Below are 27266 nucleotides of genomic sequence, written 5' to 3'. Positions count from 1 at the left end.
GTTTTCAGTGCACAGATCTTTCACCTCTTTGATTAAATTTATTCCTAGGTATTTTATTCTCTTTGTTGCAACTGTAAATGGGATTGTCTTCTTGATTTCTTTTTCTGCTGGTTCATTGTTAGTGTATAGGATGCAACTGATTATTTTAAATTGATTTTGTACCCTGCAACTTTGCTGTAATTGTTGATTATTTCTAGTAGTTTTCTGGTGGATTCTTTAGGGTTTTCTATACATAGAATCATATCTTCTGTAAATAGTGAAAGTTTCACTTCTTCCTTTCCAATTTGGATTCCTTTTATTTCTTTTTCTTGCCTAATTGCTCAAGAGTGGGCACCCTTATCTTGATCCTGTTCTCAGAGGGATGGCTTTCAGTTTTTCACCATTAACTATGATGTTGGCCTTTTAGTTTGTCATATATGGCCTTTATTATGTTGAGGTACTTTCCTTCAATACCCATTTTATTGAGAGTTTTTATCATAAATGGATGTTGGATCTTGTCAAATGCTGTCTCTGTATCTATTGAGATGATCATGTGGTTTTTATTCCTCATTTTGTTAATGTGCTGTATCACATTGATTGATTTGCAGATGTTGAACCATCCCTGCATCCCTGGAATGAATCCCACTAGATTGTGGTGTACGATTCTTTTAATGTATTGTTGTATTTGGTTTGCCAATATTTTGTGGAGGATTTTTGCTTCTATGTTCATCAGTGATATTGGCCTGTAGTTTACCTTCTTCGTGTTGTCCTTGTCTGGTTTTGGTATCAGGGTAATGTTGGCCTCTTAGAATGTATAGGGAAGTGTTCCATCTTCTTCAATTTTTCAGAATAGTTTGAGAAGAATAGGTACTAAATCTTCTTTGAATGTTTGAATTCTTCAGAGAAGCCATCTGGTCCTGGACTTTTGTTTTTTCGGAGGTTTTTGATTACTGTTTCAGTCTCTGTACTTGATTGGTCTACTCAGATTCTCTGTTTCTTCTTGATTCAGTTTTGGGAGGTTGTATGAGTCTAGGAATTCATCCATTTCTTCTAGGTTATCAAATTTGTGGGCATATAGTTTTCCATAGTATTCTCTAATAATCCTTTGTATTTCTGCAGTATCTGTTGTAATTTCTCCTCTTTCATTTCTAATTTTATTTATTTTATCCTTCTCATTTTTTTTCTTGTTGAGTCTTTGAGGTTTGTCGATTTTGTTTGTCTTCTCAAAGAACAAGCTCTTAGTTTCTTTGATCGTTTTTACTATTTTTTAATCTCTATTTCATTTATTTCTGCTCTGATTTTCATTATTTCACTCCTTCTGCTGACTTTGGGTTTTCTCTAGTCTTCTTTTTGTAGCACTGTTAGATGCATTTTAAGATCACTTATTTGAGATTTTTCTTGCTTGTTGAGGTGGGTCTGTATTGCTATGAATTTCCCTCTTGTGACTGCTTTTGCCATATCCCATAAGAGTTGGTAGGTTGTAGTTTCGTTTTTGTTTGTCTCTAGGTATTTTTTAATTTCCTCTTTGATTTCTTCAATGATCCAATGGTTGTTCAATAGCAGTTGTTTAGTCTCCACATATTTCTGACTTTCCCATTTTGTTCTTGTGGTTAATTTCTAGCTTCACAGCATTGTGTTCAGAAAAGATGGTTGGGATGATTTCAATCTTCTTGAATTTATTGAGGCTTGCCTTGTTACCCAACATATGGTCTATATTTGAGAATGTTCCATGGGCACTTGAGAAAAGTGTATATTCTACTGTTTTTGGATGGAATGCTCTATATACGTCTATTAAGTCCATCTGGTCAAGTGTTTCATTTAAATCTACTATTTCCTTGTTGATTTTTTTGTCTGGATGATCTGTCCATTGAAGTAAGTAGGGTGTTGAGGTCCCTTACTATTATTATGTTGCTCTTAATTTCTCCCTTTAGATCTGTTAATAATTGCCTTACGTACTTTGGTGCCCCTGTGTTAGGTGCATATTTATTAATGTCTTATGTGCTTTTGGTGGAATGTCCCTTTTATCATTAAATACTGCCCCTCTGTCTCTCATTGTCCTTTTTAACTTGAAGTCTGCTTTGTCTGATAAAAGTATGACAAGACCTACTTTCTTTTGCTGGCCATTAGCTTGGAGTATTGTCTTCCATCCCTTCACTCTAAGCCTATGTTTGTCTTTGTAGCTGAGATGTGTTTCCTGGAGGCAGCATAATGTTGGTTCTTGTTTTTTAATCCATCCAGCTACTCTGTGTCTTATTATGGAGAGTTCAGTCCATTTACATTTAGAGAGATTATTGTTATATGAGTGCTTAATGCTGCCATTTTCTCTCTTGTTTTCTGGTTGCTCTATGTTTCCACTGTTTCTCTTTGTATTTTTGATTGCCATTTATTTTTGTAAGTTTTCTGAGAGGGATTTCTCAGTTCTGTCTCTTTTTGTGAATTGTGGCTATGCTCTGATTTTTTGTTTAGTGGTTACTGTGAGGATTGTATGAAAGATATTAGAGATGAGATAGTCCATTTTCTTACAGCTTCTTATCGCCATTAACCTAAGCATGTTCCTTCCTTTTCTTCTCCCCTTCTAATTGCTGTTACATATTGTTCTGTTTTTAATTTTGTGAGTTTGTGGCTAAGTTGAAGTGTTTATCATTAGTCTTGATGCTTTCTTTCCCTTTCTCTTTTAAGTTGTAATTGAGCCTTTGCCTCTCTGTTCTAGTAGAGAGTTGCAGGTTTCTGATCGTGTCTGTCTATTTATCTCCTTGCTCAGAGCTTTGCAGACCTTTGACTTTTTGTTGCTGGTGTGAGGGCGTCTTTAATTATTTCTTGTAGGGGAGGTCTAGTGCCAATGAACACCCTCAGCTTTTGTTTATCTGGGAAAGCTTTTATCTCTCCATCATAACTGAAGGAAAGTTTTGCTGGATAGAGTATTCTTGGTTGAAAGTTTTTGTTTTTCAGTATTTTGAATATATCATTCCTTTCTCTCCTAGCGTGTAAGGTTTCTGCTGAGAAATCTGCTGAAAGCCTCGTAGGATTTCCTTTGTAGCTTATTTTCTTCTGCCTTCCTGCTCCTAATAGTCTTTCTTTATCCCAGACTTTTACCACTTTTACTATTATATGCCTTGGAGAGGATCTTTTTGTACTGATAAAGTTGGGCATTCGATTAACTTCATTTATCTGTAAATCTGAAACCATCCCATGTTTGGGAAGTTCTCAGCAATTATTTCTTTGAACAAGCCCTCTGGTCCTTTCTCCCTTATTTCTCCCTCTGGGATACCTATAATCCTTATGCTGCTTTTCCAAATTGAGTCAGATATTTCTCAAAGAATTCCTCCATTTTTTAAAAAATCTTAGCTCTGTCTCCTCCTCCACCTGTAGAATTTCTACATTTTTATCCTCAAGAAGACTAATTCTTTCCTTCATAAGATCACTTATATTTCTTAATGATTCTAGATTATTATTTATTTCATTAATTGTGTTTTTCATATTCAGAATTTCTGCTTGATTTTTTTTTTATAATTTTAATCTCTTTGGTGAAGAGATTCATTTTATTGCTGAGCTCCTTGAGTTGTCTTTCCATGTGTTTTTGTAAGTCATTGAGTTTCCTTATGATGGCTATCTTTAATTCTCTGTCATTTAGGTTGTATATTTCTCTGTCTTCAGTGTTGTTTTCTGGAGAATTTTCCTTCTTGTCTGAATTGTTGCTACTGCAGTTTCTCATGGTATTTGATGAACTAATCTTTTGTTGGGGCATTTGTAGCATTCTTAGGACTCAGAATCCCCTTGTTACTGCTAAGGAGGAGCAGGAGCAGTGGTTCTGGTCCCATTTGCTGGAAGCTGTGGGGGTATTATGGGTGCTTGCCCCAGCCTGGGATGCATTCAGGTGCTTGTGTGGACTGTCCTTGTCAGGCAGGGCTTCCTTGCTAGGCTAGGGTCACTCTTTGGTGCCTCAGGGGTGCTCTGAGCTCCCTCTCCCCACCAGAAAGGGATCACCAGTGGACTCAAAGCTGCCACACCTATTCCCACAGCCCCCCAGGACACGTTCCTCTTTGGGAATACAGCTGCACTGTGAGTGCTCGTGCGCACCTGCCAAGTGTTTGTCCCAGTACAGAAATCTTCTGAGGTCCCTGTTTATGATCCACAGTCCACAGGGCCTCTGTGCTTGGTGGGTGAGGCTTCCTTGAAGGGACCTGAGCTATGGCTGCACCTTGATGGCCCTGGGGCACAGTGGGCTCCCCTTCCCTACCAGGAAAGTGAGTACATGTGGGTTCAAAACTACCACGCCTATTCCTGCAGCCACCTGGACCCATTCCTTCTTTGGGAGTGCAGCTGCACTGTGACTGCTCTTGTGTGTCTGGGAAGTGTTTGCCCCAGAGTGGAAGTCTGCTGAGGTCTCTGTTTATGATCTGCAGTCTGTGGGGCCACAGAGCTTAGAGGGCAGGGCTTCTCTGCTGGGACCTGGGCTATGGCTGCTCTGCTATGGCAGAGGGGTGCAGTGGACTCCCTCTTGCCACTGGGAGAATGACCATGAGCATGGGCTAAGGGTTACTGCCTCCTCTTCTTACAGTTGCCCCGCTGCGTGTTCCCACTTTCTGGGCACTTGCACCAGGTTGGAATGTGTTTGTGTGCATGCACAGGGCTGCTGGGGGAGAGCAGGGTGTGCTCACCTCTCTCCGCCACTTCCCAGGGGGCCAGTCCATCCACCCTCAGATGTTTAGCTGTGTGTGTCTCTCAGGCATCGTGTTGTGCTGCGTAGGCTTCCTCCATTGTTCAGTGAGTGATCATTTAGTTGTAGTTCAAAAGTGGGAGAGACGAAGGGAACAGCTCACTCTGCCATGTTGCTGACGTCGCCTCTGTATCTCTTTCATCAGTTAAGATAACCTCCTCATATCCCCAGTCACCTCCAGCCACACCTCCTTGTCTCTTAGACTCAAACCCATTTAGCATCATGTGGCAGCAGCAGTAAACCTCACATGAAGGAATCTTCCTTTGCAGGTTCTAAGTGGAAGCTGGTGTCACTTTAATGAAGACATTCGAATCTATGTTTTGCAAAAAGAAAATGTAATACATCTGCTTATTAAAATTACTTTACATTTGCCTTTTATTTATAAAAATTTTCAGAATTAATTGTATATTCTCCTAGTTCTGTGAGTGATGTGCTAGAGATACTCTAAGGCTTTTATTCAAAATTATCTTGATGTGGAAAGTATAATTTATTTATAATCATAATTATATTTTAATTAATTATATTTTAAGTAATTATAATTACTTATAATTAAATTATAATTTATTTCCCTTTGATACATATCAATGTTATCTCTGGCAGATTAAAAGTTATTGATCTGTTTAACAAATAATTTTTTTTTCTCCAAGGAATACCTTCAATGTTCTCAATGTTTAAAACCCAAAGAGCTAATGTCTTAGGCTCTCAAACATTCTTTCTTGTTCTTGGCACAGCCCCCCTTCCCAGCCGGTATCTTCTCACCTTTCGGATGGATCTCTTCCCGTGAGCTTCTGCTTCCTGTGTCCTGGGGGAATGTACCTTTGCTCCACCTTGTTTCTTGTCTCTTCTGTTTTCTCTTCCTCCATTAATTCTTTTTTTCAAGGTCAGACCCCTCTATCAAGTGTGTCTTACAATTAGCCTAACTTTGGGGTGTGTTAATATTTCTTCTTTTTTCTATTCCTGCTCTTTCTCTCCAACACTGCACTCAAATGCCTATTTTCTTTCTCTTTCCAGTGCCTTCTTTGTTGGATTACTTCCTCTCTTTCAATCCCTTCCCTTCGCTCAGAAAAGCTGTTAACAATGAAATTTACTGTTCTAATTCTCTGGCTTATTTTTGCCATTCAGGCCAGGTCCTGGCACTACTTTGCTTCTGTCATCTAAATTAGATTGATTACAGGCGGTGGAAGGTGACTGATTCGTAATTCACGACTAGAGGCGTTCTAAAATGTTGGAACCAAACCTGTAACACTTTGATTTAATGCTTCAGAATGAACTTGAATCTTGGCCAAACTCACCAATTATTTGGCTTAGATGAGTAAACTTGAGCTGTGTTTAGCCTTACACTCCCCGCGTCCCGCGAGTCCTGAGGGAGAATTCTCCCTCCAGGGGACAGCCAGAGTTCAGTCGTGGTTGGGACTCAGTGGACCTACTTTTTATGGTTTGTGGGAAAGGGCGAGGGGTGGGAGCGGGGAAAAGGAAAAGCTTAGGCTCTTCTCTTCTCTTCGGCCTTCACAGAATTCCTCGTTCTGTTTTTCTTCTTAAACAAAACCTTATCTGCCCTGAAAGTTTTAGATTTTTGGTTTTTAAATTATTGATAGTTGAAGTTATGTAAGCTCTTTAGTTTGCTCCATGATTTTTGGCCATTTTTTGAAATATAGTACTCAATGCAGCTTTGAGCTTTTGCACTTCTTTGATGATATATGCTTCAACATTACAAAGATCAAAATGAAAGTGATGTTTCCCTCACCACTCAGGTCATTGACTCACCTGAAAACTGTGCTGTGGCCCTCTCTTACCTGTATTTATGGAACTTGGAATTTAGAATCAATCCTCAGCTTTCATAGCACCCCTAACATAAAATATTGTCATAGTGCTTTCTATTACAGTGCTTTTCCTCCCACGGAAAACGAACCGTGACGACTCTCAAAGGGGCATGGTGGGTCCTTGTGAACTCAGCGTGCCTGCCCTCTCGTAGGTTCACGTCTGAGGCCACAGTAACTACTTGCTGCCAAATCAGTCAGCAGGGACGTTCTGGCAGCTTGGAAGAGATTTCTATTTGGAGGGATATTAAGAGCTTCCCAGACACAATTAAATCAGACCGGGAACCATGTTAGACAATTCTGCCAAAATTTTATTAAAGTAAAGTAAGCTAGGTCACTGTTTATTCCTTAACATTATTTTGGTAACATTTGATCTAAGTCAAAGGTTTAAGAAAAAATTTTCCCCTTCCTCTCCTCCTCCCACCTTTAGAGGCTTTGTTCTGAAAAAATGACATTGATTTAGGATCCACCAGGTTAACAAGTTGCTTCTTAGTCAAACTGAAAATAATCCTGAGCTGATTTTGCAATCTATGGGTTTCCACAACAGGTTTGACAAAACCCATGAATTTTCATAGAGAGATTCAACACTTCTCTATGTGGATGCTTTGACCCATATACAGACACAAGCTATTTATAAACAACCTTGTATTTTGAAGGTTTAAACAGTCTGGCCAAATGTAGGAAAAGGTTAAGCATCAACAAGAAAACTAGCTAAAATGTTAAACTCACTTTGAAAAATACATATTTTGATTCCAATGTAAAGAAACCTTTACATATATCTATAATACATAAAATATTGAAACCCTGTAGAAGCTACTAGTGAGACATTTAGACTTCCAGAACTTAAATTAATTTTTAGGAAATGCGTAGCTATAGAAATGTTTATATGATGTCTATTATAGGAATATAAATGTTGGATATGGTATGGTAAAGTGAGTGTAGCCACAGGAGGAAACAAGAACGAGGCTTGGAAGGAAGTTTCTTATGCTCACAGATTCTCGGGAGAGGGCCACCACATGCCACATAAGGGCCAGAGGGGAAGTGCCAGGTTTTGGTCAGGTATCAGAAGACAGAAATGAGGGGAAAGTCTAGGTCAGAGCCTTTATTGGGATTTTCATGGAAAAACAACAACGTGTCAGAATAAATAGTTTAGGATTGAATAATTCCAGGGAAGTTTGGGCTATAGAGTGGTCTCTCATTGGTGTATCTGGTCCAGGGATGACATCGAGCTTGGTGTGCGAGATTAGGTAAGTGGTGGTTGGAGCTGTAGACTCGGGATTTATTGGTTTGTATGAAAGACGTGCTCCAGCCTAAGCCTTTGCTATCTCCAAGAAAGGGCTAGCCCTGCTAGGATCTCTCTCTCCTTGGCCAGAAAACTTTTTAAGGTGTCAAAACATCATAAAATATAGAAAATAAAAGACATGATTTATGCAGCATCTTTAGTAACTTTCTCACTAAGTTAGGTGCTCTGAATGCTATAATATGTGCAAGACAGTCTATATTTCACAATCCTTAACTCTGTGCGACAAGGACATCTATAAGGGAAATGCTGACTATACAAGAGAAAGAAGAGATTATCCTATAATACATTTCCCAATAAGGTAGGAGGGGATAAGGGTCTCAGGTCCAAGGAGACGCTGCTCCACTATTGAACACACCTCCCAATTTAATAAAATATTACCAATAATTGAAAAACCTTCCTAAGTTCTCATCCTTTATGGTATTCTTACCTCTACTCCCAGAGCTAACTAACTTTTGTGTTTATCTTTTCTTTTCTTTCTCTCTTTTTTTTTTTACTTTCCAAAGTCTGAATAGTTTTGTTTTGTTTTTTTCTATTTTTTTCCTAGATATTGGCACCTGGTGCCTACTGTTGCCAATCTTCTTTTTTTTTCCTTCTTCTTCTCCCCAAGGCCCCCCAGTACACAGTTGTATATTCTATTTGTGAGTGCCTCTGGCTTTGCTATGTAGGATGCTGCCTCAGGGTGGCTTGAGGAGCGATGCCATATCCATGGCCAGGATCTGAACTAGCGAAACCCTGGACCGCCAAAACGGAGTGTGCGAACTTAACCACTTAGCCACAGGGCTGGCACCTGAAAAGTTTTTTTTAAGACTTTATTTTTGTAGAGCAGTTTTAGGTACACAGCAAAATTGAGATGGTGTAGAGATTTCCCGTATACCCCTTGACACTACACTTGCATAGGCTCCCCCATTATCAACATCCTCCACCAAAATACTACGTTTGTTTCAATTGCTAAACCAACATTCACACATCACGGTCACTCAGAGTCCATGTTTTACACTAGTGTTCACGCCAGGTGTTGCACATTCTATGGGTTGGACAAATAGTTAATGACATCTATCCATCATTACAGTCTCACACAGAGCATTTTCACTGCCCTAAAGATCCTCTGAGTTCTGCCTCTTCATCTGTGTCTCTGCCTCAACTGCTGGCAACCGCTGATCCTTTAACTGTCTGCATAGTTTTTTCTTTTACAGAATGTCATATAGTTGTAATAATTCTGTAGAGAGCCTTTCCAGATTGACATCTTTCATCTGGTAACATGCACCTAAAGTTCCTCCACGTCTTTTCATGGCTCAATAGCTCAGTCTTTTTTAGCGCTGAACAGTATTCTACTGTCTGGATATACCTCAGTTTATTTATCCATTTACCTGTTGAAGAATATCTTGGTTGCTTCTCTGTTTTGGTAATTATTAATAAAGCTACTACAGACATCTTTGTGCAGGTTTTTTATGTGGACATAATTTTTAACAATCTTTGGGTAAATCCCAAGAAGCAGGATTGCTGGATCATATGATAAAAGTATGTTTAGTTTTGTAAGCACTGCCAAACTGTCTTCCAAAGTGGGTGAACCATTTTGGATTTCCACCAACAATGGATGACAGTTCATATTGCTCCATGTCCTCACCAGCATTTGGTGATGTCAGTGTTCTGGATTTTGGCTTTACCAATAGGTGTGTAGTGGTCTCTCATTGTTTTAATTCATGTTTCCTTGATGACATATGACACAGAGCACCTTTTCATATGCTTATTTTCCATTTGTATATCTTCTTTGGTGAGATATCTGTTAAGGTTTTTGGCTCAGTTTTAATTGAATTATTTGGTTTTTATTGTTGAATTTTAAGAGCTCTTTATATATTTTGCACAGCAGTCCTTTATCAGATGTGTCTTTTGCAAATATTTTCCCCCATCTTTGGTTGTCTTCTCATTCTCTTGATGCTCTGTTTTGCAGAACCGAAGCTTTTAATTTTAATGATGCCCAGGTTGTCAATTATTTCTTTCATGAATCATGCCTTTGGTGTTATATCTAAAAAGTCATCACCATATTCCAGGTCATCTAGGTTTTCCCATATGTTATCTTATAGGAATTTTATAGTTTTGCATGTTACTTTTAGGTCTATGATCTATTTTAAGTTATTATTTAGTGATTGGTATAAGTCTGTGTCTAGATCCATTTTGTGTGTCTGTGTGTGTGTGAATGTCCAGTTGTTCCAGTACCTTTTGTTGAAAAGACTGGGTTTGCTCCATTTTATTGTCTTTGGTCCTTTGCCAAAGACCAGTCAACTATATTTGTGTGGTTCTATTTCTGGTCCTTCAGTTCTGTTCTATTGATTTATTTGTCTATTCTTTCACCAATGTCACAGTCTTGATTATTTTAACTTTACAATAAATCTTAAAGTCAGATAGTGCTAGTCCTCCAAATTTGTTCTTCTACTTCAATATCATGATGGCTATTCTGGGTCTTATGCCTCTCTGTATATGGTTGTTTGATATGTAACAGATAACTAGCTCAGATTTTGATTGAGATTGCATGGAATCTATAGATCGAGTGGGGGAAGAACTGACATCTTTGACAATATTGATTTCCTATCCATGAACTTGGAATATCTCTCCATTTATTTAGTTGTTCTTTGATTTTGTTCATCAGAGTTTTGTTGTTTTCCTCATCAAATTCTTGTACATATTTTGTTACAGTTATACCTAAGTATTCAAGTTTTTTTGGTGGTAATATAAATGGTATTGTGTTCTTAATTTTAATTCTACTTGTTCAGATTATTATACTTTCAGATACGTAGGGAATCTGAAATTTTTATCTTAACCTTGTATCCTGCAACGTTGCTATAATTGCTTATTAGTTCCAGGAAGTTTTTTTTGTTCTTTCGGATTTTCGACATAGATGATCATGTCACGTGTAAACAAAGACAATTTTATGTCTTCCTTCCCATGTATACCTTTTGTATGTGTAGCCTTTGTTTCCTTTTCTCATCTTATTGCATTAGCTAGTACTGTCAGTATAATGTTGAAAAGAAGTAGTAAGGTGGGATATTCTTGCCTTTATTCTGATCTTAGCAAGAAAGCTATGTGTTTCATGCCATTAATGATGTTAGCCATAGGTTTTTCGTAGAGGCTCTTTATCAAGTTGAGGAAGCTTCCCTCTCTTCCTAGTTTACTGAGGGCTTTTATCATGAATGGTTGTTGGATTTTGTCAAATGCCTTTTCTGCATCTTTTGACTTGACTATACGATTCTTTGTTTTTATTCTGTTGATGTGATGGATTGGCTTTTGACGGATGAAACAATTGGGCATACCTGGGGTAAACATCACTTGGTTGTGGTCAGTACTTCTTTTTATCTCTTGTTGGATTTGATTTGCTAATATTTGCTCTGCTGAGAATTTTGGTATCTGTATTCATGAGAGATTTTGATCTGTAATTTCCTTTTCTTGTAATGTCTTCATTTGGTTTGCTATTAGGGTGATGCTGTTATCATAGAATAATTCAGGGTGTATTCCCTCTGCTTCTATGTTCTGAAAAGGATTGTAGAGACCTGGTGTAGTTTCTTCCATAAATATTTGGTAGAATTCACCAGCAAACCCATCTGGACTTGATGTTTTTGTTTTGGAAGGGTATTAATGAGATGTTCAATTTATTTAATAGATATATGCCTCTTAAAATTATCTACTTTTTGTATGAATTTTGGAAGATTGTGTCTTTCAAGGAATTGATCCATTTTATCTTGATTATCAAACTTGTGGGTCTACAGTTCTTCATAACATTCCTTTATAATCCTTTTGATGGCTAAGAACTCTGTAGGAGTGTGCCATCTTTCATTTCTGATATTAATAATTTTTGTCCTCTCTCTCTCTCTTTTTTCCTTGGTAACCCTGGGAAAAGGTTTGTTGTTTTTGTTGATATTTTCAAAGAACCAGCTTTTGGTTTCATTGATTTTTTCTATTGATTTCTTGTTTTCAATTTCATTGATTTCTGCTCTAATTCTTATGTTTCTTTTCTTCTGCCTTCTTTAGATTTAATCTGTTCTTCTTTTTCTAGTTTCCTAATACAGAAGCTTATATAATTAATTTTAGATATTTCTTCTTTTGTAATATATACATTCAATGCTATAAATTTCCCTTTGAACATTGTTTTCACTTCATCCTACAAAATTTGAAAAATTGTATAATTTTCATTTAGTTCAAAACATTTTGTAATTTCTCTTGATATTTCTTCCTTGACCTATATGCTGTTTAAAAGTGTGTTTATTGATCTCCACATATTTTGGGATTTTTCAGCTATTTTTAGAATTGATTTCTAGTTTAATTCCTTGTGGTCTGAGAGCAGGCATTGTATAATCTCTATATTTTTCAATTTAAGGTGTGTTTTATGGGCCAGAATATGGCTGATCTTGGTGAATATTGCAGGTGGGCTTGAGAAGAATGTGTATTCTGCTGTTGCTGGATGAAGTAGTCTATGGATGACAGTTAAATGCAGTTGTTAATAACGTAGTCAGCAGTGCACTCCTCATTTTATGCTGGCTGGATGTGTCCGTTTCTTATAGAAGGGGGTTTAGTCTCCAATTATAATAGTGTATTTGTCTATTTCTCCTTGCAGGTCTATCTATTTTACCATTTGAATTTTTTTGGTTATTTTTTCTCATTCTGTTTTTCCTTTCCTATTTTTATGTTTTCATCATTACCCAAAAAAGGTAAGCATAATAAAGTTAAACATAATAATGTCTGAAACTAGTCATTATCTTTATTCCCTTTCTGAAAAATTCAAGACCTTATCATGCTTTAATCATGATCATTTTCTTCTCACTTTGTATGTTTTAATGCAATATTTTAATTTTTAGCTTGTTTTATTAAATTCTATAAAATGGATTATTATTCCCAGTGTTGTTATCTATGCAGCCATTGTTTGACTAGATTTCTCCACATATTACCTTCTCTTTCTTCCTAGAGAATATCCTTTACAGTTTCCATTAATGAAAGTCGGTGTTTTAGTAAATCTCTCAGTATTTGCTTGTCTGGAAAATGTTATCATTATTTTCTCTTTGAAAGATTTTTTCTTCCTTAATTATAAAATTATTTGTCTTATCTTTTGGTTTATTATTAAAATCCAAAGAATTTATTCAACTTTCTCTGACCTTTGTTCTTTAAACAATCTATTGAATTTCTAATTTTCAACTATGCTATTTATCATTTCTAAAATTTCTACCTTATTTCCAGATTTCCAGACCTATCTCATCCTCTTTTATTATCTTTCCATATTTGGCCACACCTTCAATAGCATTTTTATTTTATTTTTCTAAGATGTATGAAGCATACTTATTTATACTCAATATCTGATCATTAAAGGATCTGTAGCATTTCTTAAATAGTTCTATGTGTTGTTTCTGATGATTCTTTTTCATAGTATTTTTCATGAGTTTTTAAATGACTTTTTTGTTGCATTTAATCATGTCCATTTTATTTGTGAGACTTTAAGGCCTGTGTTTAATGTGTATAAGAGATTTTGGATGTGCATCAGGCAGGTTCTATATAAATAACGTTTTTCATTAAATTCTTAGCTTGAGATTTTTGGAAGCCACAGTGTACAAAAGGTCGCAAACAGTGGAAAAGTGTAGATTTTGCTACCAGTGGTACAAAATCTGGCCTTGAACCTGTATGAGAGCAAATTTGGTTAGAAAATGTAAGAGTAGGCATTCCACCTCCTCCTCCCACACTTGAAAGCCAAGGCTGAGAAGGCAATACTTCTGTTTCTCTTTGTGGGGAGAGTCCACGTCACTGTTTTCTTTTTTGGTGCTCCACTGGATTTTGAGAGTCTTCTTTCGTGGCCCCAACTTGTGTGCGAGTCTTGAACATATCCCACCTTGAGTAGGTCTTATAGTTTGTTTCTTTTTCCCCCTTCAAGCCCATTAAAACCAAAAGGTCTAGGAGATGTCGGGGGTCGGCAGATACCCCAGGATGGCTGTGCACTTTAAGACTTTGCTACTTCTCTGAAGACTTGTTCTTTTTCAGTGTTTTGCCCTCTGAGAGTTCTCTTCACTTTCTTGTTGTTTGACTGTCATGTAAGAATCTGTTTAAAAAATGTTTGTTTCCCAGAAGTTTTAGATATTTCTTAAGTATTCCTTTGTGTATGTGCTTCATGAAGTGTCTCTCTCAAAGAAAAAGATAAAAACTGGAAATCCTCTCATCAACTTTTTAAGTTCTATCTCTAACTTTCCCTTCATTGCCAAACACCTTAAAAAGTAGTCTCCAATCATCATTTCAGTTTCCTTACTTTTTACTATTAACAGAACTCAACTGTAGTAAGCCCATCTTTGACTATTTTGCTGGGTGAGATTTGGGGGAAGCCAATGCTCAGGTAGAAATTGGTATGTAGTGCATTTATTACAGAGCACTCCTGAGATCAACACCTGCATAAGGGAGGGCTAGAAGCAGGATGGAGCAGAAGGAGAAGCTGAGCAGCTTTGCAGTCTCAATGGAAGCCTCAGCCAACCCCGATGGGAGTTCTGAAGATAGAATCTTCAGAGCTATCTGCAGCAGGGTCAAGAAGACTGGAGTTTATACCGCATCAGTCAGTCGTTGGATGTAGGCTGTCACAGGAATGGAGATGTGACCTTGGGCAAGGGAGCTTTCTGTAGCTGAGGCAAACCTCAAGGGGGGTTAAAGGCTGGAGGGCTATCTGCTGGCACCCCTCTGGGCAGATAGAGAAATAAGTCTTTTAGATCTCAAAGGGGATCTGGGTGGCGCATCATGGAGTCCACCACATGACACATAACTGAACCATTTCCAATCTAGCTTCTGGCCCCACGGTCGCTAATGACTTCCATGTTCCTTAAGCTAAAGGAAATTTTTCTTTGTTTTGCTTAAGTAGCTTTTTGTAGGTATGCATTTCTATTTACCATTTCCTCTTAAAGAACTCTCTTGTCTTGGATTCTGTGACATGGCTCTCCTCTTTTTCTCCCAACTTTCTTGCTTTGCTTTCTCTGTCTCTTTCTGGGTCATCCTCCTCTACATTGAATCCAGGCTCTCTCTCACATGTTCTCCTCTTTCTCTGCTGTACTCTCTCTTTAGGTGATTTTATTTATGTCTATGGTTGTAAATAATTTTTGAAGGGTATGGATATTTAATTGAAAATCTCTATATAACCAAATTGTTTTTCAGATGTGTCCTCATACAACACCAGTAGCAGTGTATGTATATATCTTTAAGGGTTTCTATATTCATATTAAATAGAAATTTTGATAATAATTTTATCTTAAACTTGAGTCCTTGGGACTGTAACTTATTTAAGTTTGTCTTGGGTTTTATTGTAATTGAGTGAAACATTTACTCTTATGATTTTGTTTTCTATAGAGAGGAAAAATACAGGCTTCTTAAACAGTCTTGCATTTGAATGAGATTGAAGAACTATGGAGGTCCTTATTTTGTAAAAGTCATCACCATTCATCAGATATGATAGAATTACCAACAAGTATCATAAAACTCTGCTTTACCCTCCTTGTCTTAACCAAAAGATTGTGTATTCTTTCTCACAATGGAAAAAAAAAGAAGAAGTAAGGTATCCACTAAGATATGATGAGTTTATTGATTTCATCAAAAATTCAGGTTACTTCCACTAAGTCTCCACGCCACTGTCCCCACTTTTGGCTTCATCCTATAGTTGGTTTACTCTTGTGATTGCAGATGGCTATAACACATACCATCTGGAGACAATAGTGAGTAGTAGCAGAAGAGGAGCTTACTCTTATGTCTCTTGTGTTAGTAAGAAAGGACAGCTTCTCATGCTGAAAAGATTTTCTCCTGTGGCTCATGGATCTGAATTTGGCCACATGTTTGTTCCTATACCTATCTTTGGCAAGAGCGTTTTTATGACCAATGGACTCCTTAAACTCCTCCAGACCCAGTGGATCTTATGATGGAGTCAGCTTCCTCAGAAACATATGGCTCTGTGGAGGAATGCTGGATATCTTAAAACATAGTCCCTTAGGAATCAGAGAAAATGTTGGATAGGCAATCAACAGGGCCTGTTATACTCCTGTTTCCGTGTATTGAAACTCCATGCTTTTCCTAGTCATCATAAAATGTCACACAGCCATCTCAATAGGCACATTTGCACAGTTAATCAGATCGAGTGACGGTGAGGACACAGGCACTGTGTCAGTGACTGATGTTTGTTTTCGGTGCAGCATAGCATAATAGTCAAGAGTGTAGGCTCTGAAGCAAATACCAGCTTCCCACAGCTCTATGGTCTTGGGACATTTAAATTTAGCCCCTCTAAGCCATGGTTTCCTCATCTATAAATTGAAAATAATGATAGTAGTAATCTCATCTAATTATTATAAGGATTGAAGGAGATGATGCATATAAAACAATTAGAAAAATACTTGACACATTTTGTATGCTCAATAAATATTTTATTCTATCCATTTTTTTGCCCACATTGCTGTACACACTGCTGAATGAAAAACAATAAAACAAAAAAACAAACAAAAACACACATAGAATGATATTAGCAAGTAACATCAAAAAGAAAACAGGAAAGCCATAAAACTGCATCTTGTACAAGGCGCCCCCTGACGACTAACAGAAGCAGAGACTGACCTCCTAAAGGCCTGTTTCCCTACGTTAGGCCTGTGAGTAGTCCCCCAGATTAAAATCAAGCATGCTTTCACAAGATTAGCAAACACAAGAGAAAGCAAGCCACTGTGAGAGTCAAGAGAGAAAGAAACAATATACTTAGACTCCCATGTCTGTAGAAAGGCCGTAACAGACTTATGACTGTAGACGGGACCGAGCACTGATGCAGGGAACTCTCAGAGACAAACGGATGGAGCCCCGGAGCAGACCATGCATGGATGGAACTTTGACATGACAGAGGGAGCATGACATCAGTGTGGGAGGGAAGGTGGCTTAACCAATCAAGCACTCAAAATTAGTTATCCCCCAGGGTGGGGTTGGGGAAGATGAGGTCACACCCATCATGTGCAAATATCCACCTTGAATAAATTGAGAAGATACATTTTAAAAGCAAACTTTAAAACTTTTAGAGGAAAATTTCTGGAATGCAGAATAGCATTCTCAATTCAAGGCAGGAAAGTTTGCTTAAATAACAACCAAAAAATACTGACCTAAAAAAGGGATTTATAAATTTGAATAAACTGAAATTAAGAATTTTTTTCATAAAAAGATAGTGTAAAGAAAATTCAAATATAAGTCACAAATTTGGGAGAAGATGTTTGCAACATACAAAATCAACAATGCAATGTAGAATAATTCCTAAATAATTAATAAACAACAACAAAGAGAATACAAAAATGTGCAAAAGATATGAGCAGGTATGTCACCTAAGACGAACATGGATGGTCCAAAACTCATGAGTTATTCAACCTCACTAATAATGAAGGAAATGCAGATTGAGAAGGCAATTTCAATTTTACCTTTGAGTAACAAAAATAATGCAGTCTGACAACGTCACGTGTTGATAGAATGTGTGTCAAGGATTTCTTTTGCACTGATGGTGGGAGTATAAATGAGTACAACCACTTTGGAAAACAATGTACAGCTGAACTTTGCATTTGTTACAATCTAGTAGTTTCACTCCAAATTTCAGTTTTCTGCAAGGAAAACTGTAGCGTATGTGCACCAGAAAACGTGTACAAAACAGCAGTAGTTGTAAAGAAATAAAGTGAAATAACCCAAATGACCATCAGCAGAAAATACATAAATTGTGGTATCTTTTCACAATGGGATATTTTCATCTACACACAACAGCACAGATAAATATTAGTATTATTTTGTTGAATTAATAAAGCAAGAGTCAAAAAACAACATATAGTTTGATGCCATTTTTTGAAATTCAAAACTAGGTGAAACTAAATAATATATTTTTGATGCATCAAATATATGCAACGATATACCAACATTAAAAACCAAGGGGATGACAGATAGAAAACTGAGGTACAGGCGTACTTCAGAGATATCGCAAGCTCGGTTCCAGAACAATGCAATGAAGCGAATATTGCAATGAAGCCACTCATGCAAATTTTTTGGTTTCCCGTGCATAGAAAACTTATGTTTACACTATACTGTAGTCTATTAAGTGTGCAATGACATCATGTCTAAAAGAAAGCAATGTACCTACCTTAATTAAAAAATATTTTATTGCTAAAAATTGCTAACCACCATCCAAGTCTTCGGTGAGTCGTAATCTTTTTGCTGGTGGAGGGTCTTGTAAAAAATGCAATATCTGCAAAGTGCTATAAAACGAGGTAGGCCCTACAGTCACGTGCCATATAACAATGTTTCTTTTGGTCAATGGTGGGTAGCATATAGGATGGTGGTCCCAAAAGTTTAGCACCATATAGCCTAGGTGTGTAGTAGGCTATACCAACTAGGTTTGTATAAATACAGCCTATGATGTTCGCATGACAAAATCGTCTGTTTACGCATTTCTCAGAATGTCTCCCTGTCATTAAGCAATGAATAACTATTGGTTATTTTTAAAGAGAAAGCGAGGATATGGGTTTGGAAGAAGCACTTGAGAAAATGTGAGTTATGGGTAATATTTTTACTTCTTGGGTTAGATGATGCCTTTGGGGTGCTTATTATAGAATTAAAAATAAGTACATTAGGAGCTGGCCCTATGGCTGAGTGGTTAAGTTCATGCGCTCTGCTTCAGCGGTCCAGGGTTTCACTGGTTCAGATCCTGGGCACAGACCTAGCACCACTCATCAGGCCATGCTGAGGCGGTGTCCCACACAGCAGAGCCAGAAGGACCTACAACTAGAATATACAACTGTGTACTGGGGGTCTTTGGGGAAAAGAAGAAGAAGAAAAAAAGATTGGCAACAGATGTTAGCTCAGGTGCCAATCTTAAAAAAAATAGTACATTAGAAAATAAACTATTAAATTATATAAAGAGAGGTCAGACACGTAAAATGATGATGGTATATTGTAAATGAAAGAATATGATGAATGCAATTCATGAGGTGTAGTAAATAAGTCAAAATTAAATGACAAGCATTTACACAGGTGATTGTTTTGAAGGAAGGAAAGTGCAGTGTCCAGAATGCCCAGTGGAAGGTCTGATGGAATAAATCCTCTCAGTTCCTCATTACGAGCAGGACTGCGTGGCGGTGGGGAGAGGTCAGTATTGATTGCACTCACTGCAGCAGAAAGAAGGGGATTTCTGCTGCTCTGTTCGATCTAGCATTAGATATAAGAGGATGGTAATAATTGTGCATCTGGGTAAACAGAACCAGTTATATCAGTAAACCATCACTTTTATGGCTAATCATTTTGTCTAAGATTTAAGATTTAAATTAAAATGTCCACAAATAAACAATCTAAACCTTCAAACTGCCCTTTCATGATTGTCAAATAAAAATTGAGATTGGCAGATGCTACTGATATAAGATACTGAAAAGCATGCACACACACACACATGCATGCACACACTGAGTACTCAGAGTGGCAATTCTTTTAAATCAACTGAAGTCAATAAAAATCATGTAAATAAGGCAATAAAAACAATTGAAATCTTTATGTTGAATGGAATTGTGACCATATCTTACAGTTGCTATTAGCTTAGCCATGAAGGTATAAAATACAGAAGGAAAGTAGGTAACTGAGGATGACATATGTATAATTAACTTCTAGCTATGCCTATGTCTATAGAGGATGGACTCAGGTAAGATTCAATTGTATAAAATACATATTAGGAATTCATTCAGTACAGAGTCTAGACTTTGTCATTCTCTGGTGGCAGCTCTTTTAACATTGATTGAATGACAGTAAATATACTTTGATTTATTCTTTGAAAGAAGTGGCATAGGATTTTATTACAGTATTCACTTACATTGTCATCATGTTTCAAATTATTTACCTTCAGAAGACAAAATAAAACAAAACCCAATTCTCCTGTTAGATTATGGATGAACAATGGGTGATTTGAATTAAAATTCATTTACATGTCATTTTTAAAAGTGCATTTCAATGCAAATTTCAGAAAATCATACCTTATTACACAAAGCTAATTTTGAGTAACAAGATCAATGCCCAGACCGATTTGGTCCCATTTCAGCATCACGTGTTTTGAGGACCCTGATTCACATAGCAGGTATACAAATGGCATTTTCTGATACTAGGTCAAGTCAGAATAATGACTGAGAAGAGATGCCCAAGATTTTGCCAGGCAAGGGACATGTTGAAGTGCAGCGTCACATACTGGTGACCTGAGGGCAAAATTCAGTCCCTCCTCCACAAAAGGAGATAAATGCACTGTCTCTTTCCTCATCAGGTTCACTAATTTATGTTGCCCTGAGGGCACTTGAGTTGTGTGCCTCTTGGTGTTTCAGGCTACTGCTGAGGAAATTCATTAATCTATCTCTCAGGTCACTTGTGTTATACGGCCATCTATAGAGGTCTTTACTGCAAGGGTCTCTGATATGTTGATCACATTCTATTATTTTGTCTGGGAAATACTCATTCATAGTCTTTTCATTAATAAAAGAAAATTTAGATTTTTCTTTTACCATAGACACTTTAATATGCACCAAATCAGGAGTCTCCAATGATTCTTAATCTCCAAGGTCAAATTTCTTCATCCAACTAATCTTCCTTACAGCAACCTTCATGGGCAGTTGACACATCGAGGATTGCCTCAATTTAGAATATTCAGTCTTAAGAATATCTCTCCTAAACAAGCCAACTGTGAGTCAACAGACATATTTGCCAGGATTTTATCCTGTTTAAATATTTCATTATCTTCCCAACATCTCATAAAGAAAAATAACAATTAAATCTTAGTTTAAGAATTCCGTTCAGCACCTCCGCCTGACTGGACCAGAATACATCTGTGTAGTGAACCAGCTTCCAAAATACATTCCCACTTTAAATCACATTTTCTAAAGAATAAACATTCAAACCAGTATTTTTTTTATTGTTTTAAGAACATTTAGCCTTTTTACCACCTCAATGAATAAACTGAACAAAATCATGAATGAAACTTTTTGAGAGAGATGTTCTTGCTGAGCAATGCAGTAGTTACTGGCAAACAGGGGGCTGACTGTGGCCTTGATGTAACCAATGACTCAGACGATTCTAACCACTTACAGATTATTCCCTACGGCGCAGGCATCCCTACATTCCTCACGTGAATAGTACTAGATTGGCAAACAACTCACATAAGTATGTTTCTTGTTAAAATTTAAAAAAAGAAAAACTATAAACATTTTCAGTGAATATATCTTCATAGAGAAAATCACTATAAATACAGTGAAAAAACCCAATCTATAATACGAATTAATTACCTAAGAACCTAAAGTCTCTCGAGCAATTCGATTTTGTATTTTGGCGCTTGAAACTGCACTATGTGGCAATGTTGTGTGAAGAAATTAATCTTGTTTTCTTTAGCTCTGTTGTCTCTTTTCATCAAAAGGAGAAATTTTTTTCACATCTGAAGAATAGAACTTCTAATTTTTTCTTATTTCATGAACATCATCTTTCACGGTGATTCTGAAATTGGTTATCAAACAAACTGCAACCATTTAAAAACTTTTAGCTTCATTTGTCCTTTTGTTGTATTGATGCTAGTCAAGACATCTCTCTTATATAGCTGTAAATAATCTGTTGATTTTCCTTCAAAATGTCCATGATTTGTTTTAAACTTGCTGCCAGAATGACAATTTCATAGAGTTATTGCTCAAGGCAATTTATTTTTTCCTTTTTTGCACAAGAGACATCGAGGTTTTTCCTTATTTTCATCCTTATGGTAACATAACTCGTGTTTTACAGGAGCTTGCAAGCAGATGTTGGGCCGTGTGCAGGGGGTGCTGGCCTTGTCATCTGGCCGCAGTGCTGCGAGTCTCAGCAAGCACACCATCTTTCTCACTTGGGCTGGCTCACAGTCTGAGCTTTCTTGGGATTAATATTATACAAAACTTGCACTTTTTGTCTGCCAATCCTGTTTTCATTTGAAACTATATTTTAAAAATTATTTCAGTTTAAAGGTATCAAGTAACGAATGACACAAAAGTCACAAACCTTAGAATTTTCAGGAGTTTTAAGTTATCGAGGATCATCCTGTGGTGAGAAGTGAAGCTAAATATAGTCAATTTATATTTCATTGATCAATTATGAAATTTGCCTGGTTCGTTGGATCCAGTGTCGTCTTCTGAAATTTAAAAGAAAACATTAAAATTAAGAACATTTATTTTAAATTCAAATTTATGACTTTCCACCCACTTTCTAAGAAATCAGAAGTGTCAACATGTCCACTCTGGCATTAGCTGTGTGTTCACCACCGCAAGTCTAGTTTCTATCCACCACTGTATGGACGTCTCCCTTTACACATTTCGCCCTCCTCCCACCTCCTTCCTCTCTGGGAACCACTAATTTGTTCTCTGTATGTCTGACTTTTTTCACTTGGTATAATACACTCAAGTTCCATCCATGTTGTCACAAATGGCAAGATTTCATCTTTTTAAATGACTGAGTAGTATTCCATTGTGTGTGTGTGTGTGTGTGCATGTGTATATATATATATATGACATCTTCTTATCCATTCATCCAATGATGGGCGCTTAGGTTGTTTCCAAGTCTTGGATATTGCGAATAATGCTGCAACGAATGTAGAGGTGCACGTATATTTACTCATTTTCTTATTCTTTGGATAAATACCCAGAAGAGGAATAGCAGGATCATATGGTAGTTCTACTCTTTAATTTTTTGAGAAATCTCCATACTGTTTTCCATAGTGGCTGCACCAGTTTGCATTCCCACCAGCAGTGTATGAGGGTTCCCTTCTCTCCACATCCTCTCCAACACTTCTTATTTCTTATCTTGTTAATAATAGCCATTCTGACAGGTGTGAGGTGATAGCTCACTGTAGTTTTGATTTACATTTCCCTGAAAGTGATGTTGAACATCTTTTCCTGTCCCTATTGACCATCTGTATGTCTTCTTTGGAAAAATGTCTGTTCAGATCCTCTGCCCATTTTTTAATCAGGTTGTTTGTGTTTTTTTTTTGTTGAGTTATATGAGCTCTTTGTATATTTTGGATGTTAACCCCTTAGTAGATGTATTATTTGCAAATATCTTCTTCCAATTGGTGGGTTGTCATTTTTTTCTTTTGATGGTTTCCTTTTCTGTGCAGAAGGTTTTTAGTCTGAGGTAGTCCCATTTGTTTATTTTTGCTTTTGTTTCCCTTGCCTGAGGAGAGATATTCCAAAAGATGCTGCTGAGACTGATGTCTAAGAGTGTACTGCCTATATTTTCTTCTAGGAGTTTTATGGTTTCAGGTCTTAACGTCAAGACTTTAATCCATTTTGAGTTAATTTTTGTGTATAGTGTAAGATAATGGTCTATTGCCATTCTTTTGCATGTGGCTGTCCAGTTTTCCCAAAAACATTTATTGAAGAGACTTTCCTTTCTCCATTGTACGTTCTTGGCTTCTTTGTCGAAGATCAGCTGTCCATAGATGTGTGGTTTTCTTTCTGGGCTCTTGATTCTGTTCCATTGATCTGTGTGTCTGTTTTTGTGCCAGTCCCATGCTGTTTTGATTACTACAGCTTTGTAGTATATTTTGAAATCAGAGATTGTGATGCCTCTAGCTCTATTCTTTTTCTCAGGATTGCTTTGGCTCTTCGTGGTCCTTTCAATTACATTAAAAAGATAAAATACCTAGGAATAAATTTAACCAAGGAGGTGAAAGATCTGTACACTGAAAACTATAAGACATTTTTGAAAGAAATCAGAGAAGACGTAAGGAAATAGAAAGATATTCCATCCTCTTGGATTGGAAGAAATAACAATTAAAATGTCTGTACTTTCTAAAGCAATCTACAGATTCAATGCAATCCCTATCAAAGTTCTGACAGCATTTTTTATGGAAATAGAGCAAAGATTCCTAAAATTTATGTGGAACAACAAAAGACCCTGAAAAGCCAAAGCAATCCAACAGTGCCTGAGTTACATCCACCTATTCACAGGGCAGTTACCCATTTGAAGGGAAGTAGATTCATTCTCCTGCAAGAAGTAAAGTTTTGCAGCTTGTGAAATTCTCCAGTGAGAACTGCTGACAGCTTGAATGGGCCAAGAAAAACCCCTATCAGAAAAGGTGGCTGATTTGACCATGGCATCTTCCCTTTTGGAATGTCATGGCAGACAAATGAGGGTCTATCTGCTCTCAGTTTCTATTGTATCCTGTCCTACAACTGACATAAAATGACATCTCTAATCCTTGTGCATTTTGGGTTACAGCCCCATATGTCAAAATAAAAGCCAGCAGGGGTGGCTAGGAAGTCTTACTAAACATCCTTTCTCTGATCCACCCTCCCTTCAGACTGGCCCGTCCACGCCTATGGCAGTTACATTCTGAGAGGTGAAGGCAGCTGGTTACCAGCACATGTAAGCCCAGCTTGGGCTTGTATGGATCCTTAATGAGCTGTCAAGAGTCACAAGGGCATTTCAGGAAAAAAGAAATATATGTGAATGTCCTATGTTTTCTGAATCTTAATACTATAGTAACATATTAAGATTTTTGTGATTTTCATTGGCAAGTAGGAAAAAACGCTTTTTTTTTCTTGTGCTCTTGTTATCCACAAAAACAAAGGGAACAACATGGAGATAATTCCAAAGAACGAAAAATGCCAATGTTATTTTCCTTTGTCTTTGGAATGCTATTTGTGATTTTCTTTGGGCCACAGATTTTTTTTCATGTGACATTTTCTTTTTAATGTTTCCATTTTCTGACCTTGGCCACTGCCCTTGCTAGGAAGCACCATAGGGGTAAACTAATGTGCTCTAAAAACCTCTGAAGGCTCGTCTGTATGTAAATCCCTAACTAATAATGCTAATGACAATGAGGATGACTCCAGCTACAAAAGTTCAGTGAACACTCATGATGTGCCTGGCACTTTTATAAGTCTGTAAAATTAGGAGAACAATAGAATTTACATCAAGAGTTTGCTGTGGAAATTAAATTAGTAGATTACTTGGAATAGCTCTGGACACATAAAAGCACTTGAGCTATTATTATTGTGTGTGAGCTCCTTAGGCCTCATCACAGCTCTCTAAGGTCGGTGCTGTCACTGACACCATCTTACAGATGAGGAAACCGAAGGGCAGATGAAGTAATCACCCAAAGTCACCACAGTGAGTGGCAGAGCCAGGATTAGACCCCCGGTGGTCTGACTCCTGCCTAAATCTGCTCGTCTTGTTTGAGTTTCTCTATTTCACTGGGCAAGCCTTATGATTCCAGGAATTAATGACTTGAATTACTGGTGTTGCATATGATTGAAGTTCACAGGTGTCTATATTAACTGACTTGTGTGAATTTGGTCAAGTAGCTAGACATCCCTGCATTTTAATCCCCAGCTGCAAAATAAGGGAGGTGAGCTAAATGACTTCTAAGGATCTTCCCAACATTATCAACACTCTGTAAGTCTATGAAGTGTAGGCTCTGTCGGCAATTCACCTGATTTCACTTGACCTCCAGACAAAGGGAAATTGGTTTAAATTGTACCAGAAGGATTTTTTTTTTGTAAGAATGTCTTTCTGGTTATAAGGGAGTGAACAACTGAAAAGAGAAGCTTTTAAAGCTCCTTACTTAAAGCTCTGTAAGAAGGTCGACACCACTGCTTAGAATTGTCAGCGGGCTCTTACTGCCTAGAGGCTGAGCACAAACTAGGTTATAGATTTCTTGCAGCTAAATGGTTCTATTTTTCAATAAAGTTAACTGCACAGCAACTGTTAGGATTTGCGGTCCTAGTCAAATAATTAGCCTTAGCATCAAGCTGTGAGATTAGCGTTGGTAAAGGAAGCAGATGCAGGCAGCACTCACATTCCACACTCACCTGAGAAGAGGCAGGTGTATGAATTAGAAGGCCTCCGTGGGCTGCAGGAAGACAGGCCAGTCAGTGAGATCTGCCTAGGTGCATGGCTTTATTGTGAAATAGCCTGAGTTTTCTGCAGGACCCTCTACCCGCATCACATACCACTCCGCAGCGCTTCCCTTGGGAACTGGGTGGGCTCAGGACAAGATCTTTCAGCAGTACTCAGTGCTGATCCTTCCTTCCTGCCTGCCTGCCTGCCTGCCTTCCTTCCTTCCTTCCCAGATCCATTCCCTCAGGGCCAACACTTTGGCCTGAAGAAGGGGCCCAGGGTGGTGTAATGTGTAACACCTTTCAGGGAACATTAGTGCTTCCGTGGTTGCCTTGAATATGCAGGCAAAGGTTTCACCTTAGCGGACAGTTCTAGACAAAGAAGCAAGATCTTCCTGGGTGGAACGTTCTCTCAGTACATGAGAGAGGAGATGGCTTTTCACCCCCACCTGCGGATCAGAACTGCAAAGGTAAGATCTATTTAAAAAATATGGGGATGAAGTTCAACACATTAGCTAGAAGTTTGAATATATTTAGTTGTTAATCTTCCTAAGATTATTAAGACACTACATTCGGGTTGTGTTCTGTGCTTTCTACAAGCTTTTTAAATTAATCACTGTAGTGGCAGTGGCAGAATAAAAATGAGACAAAAGGGAGTTAACGTAATCTAGAAGAATAAAATTTGAGCTGTGGTGTTTAAAACCTAAAGAGAATCTCATTAACATACTAACTACTGAGATAATGAAACATTTTTATTTAAAATAAAAAAATATTAACTGAGTATTTGTATTTCTGATACTGGCTCAACACAAGGTTGATGTAAGGGAAGCCATATTGAAGAAAAGAAACCAGATTGTAACTTTGAATGACCTCTGATTAACTAGCCCAGTCATGCTCTGTAGACTTTGTGGCCCCTCCCAGCTGCTTTAAGATGATAACTTTGTTCTTTTGAGTTTCTTGGGAATGTGATGACCCTCCAGGGCAGAGAGCCTATGCTGATAGCCGTCATCAATGACAACTGAAAGATATGGGTGTAGGGCCAGCGCTCCATTCTCTGATGCACATCCAGTAAAACAAAGGACTATCAGGAACTGGGACTAGATGTCTGACCCCACCCAGAGACCAGATGGAGGCCCTACCCGGAGACCAGCCCCCTCTGCCACCAGGAGCCCAGCCTTGTATAAAAGTGGCTTGTAGTCTTTGTTCTGGGCCATGCTTCTTTCAGACATGAGTGGACCATCTTTCCTCTTGCTAGCACCTTGTAATAAAGTCCTTTCTCTCCTACTACCTTGCCTCCTGACTTGCAGTGAGCAGAGGACCCCCCCCCCCCCCACCTTGGGTGGTAACTTTTCCATTTTTTGAAAAAATAAGCCCACCCAGCTATGTTATTTCTCCTGCTTATTTCGGTTAGTTCTTAGTAATAATCATGAAAAGATGGTACCATAAATCTTAATCTGTGTTATACCAAGCCTGAATTTTTCCTTTTATTTAAAAGACCCTTTGTTTAAGCTCAGCGTGGCTTGCAACTAATTTCCAAGAACTTACCATCATCTTGGACTTCTGGAATA

The sequence above is a fragment of the Equus caballus genome, chromosome 29 (genome assembly GCF_041296265.1).
Source record: "Equus caballus isolate H_3958 breed thoroughbred chromosome 29, TB-T2T, whole genome shotgun sequence".
NCBI lineage: Eukaryota > Metazoa > Chordata > Mammalia > Perissodactyla > Equidae > Equus > Equus caballus.
The sequence above is the reverse complement of the archived record's forward strand: the minus strand, read 5'-3'. Positions refer to the sequence as shown.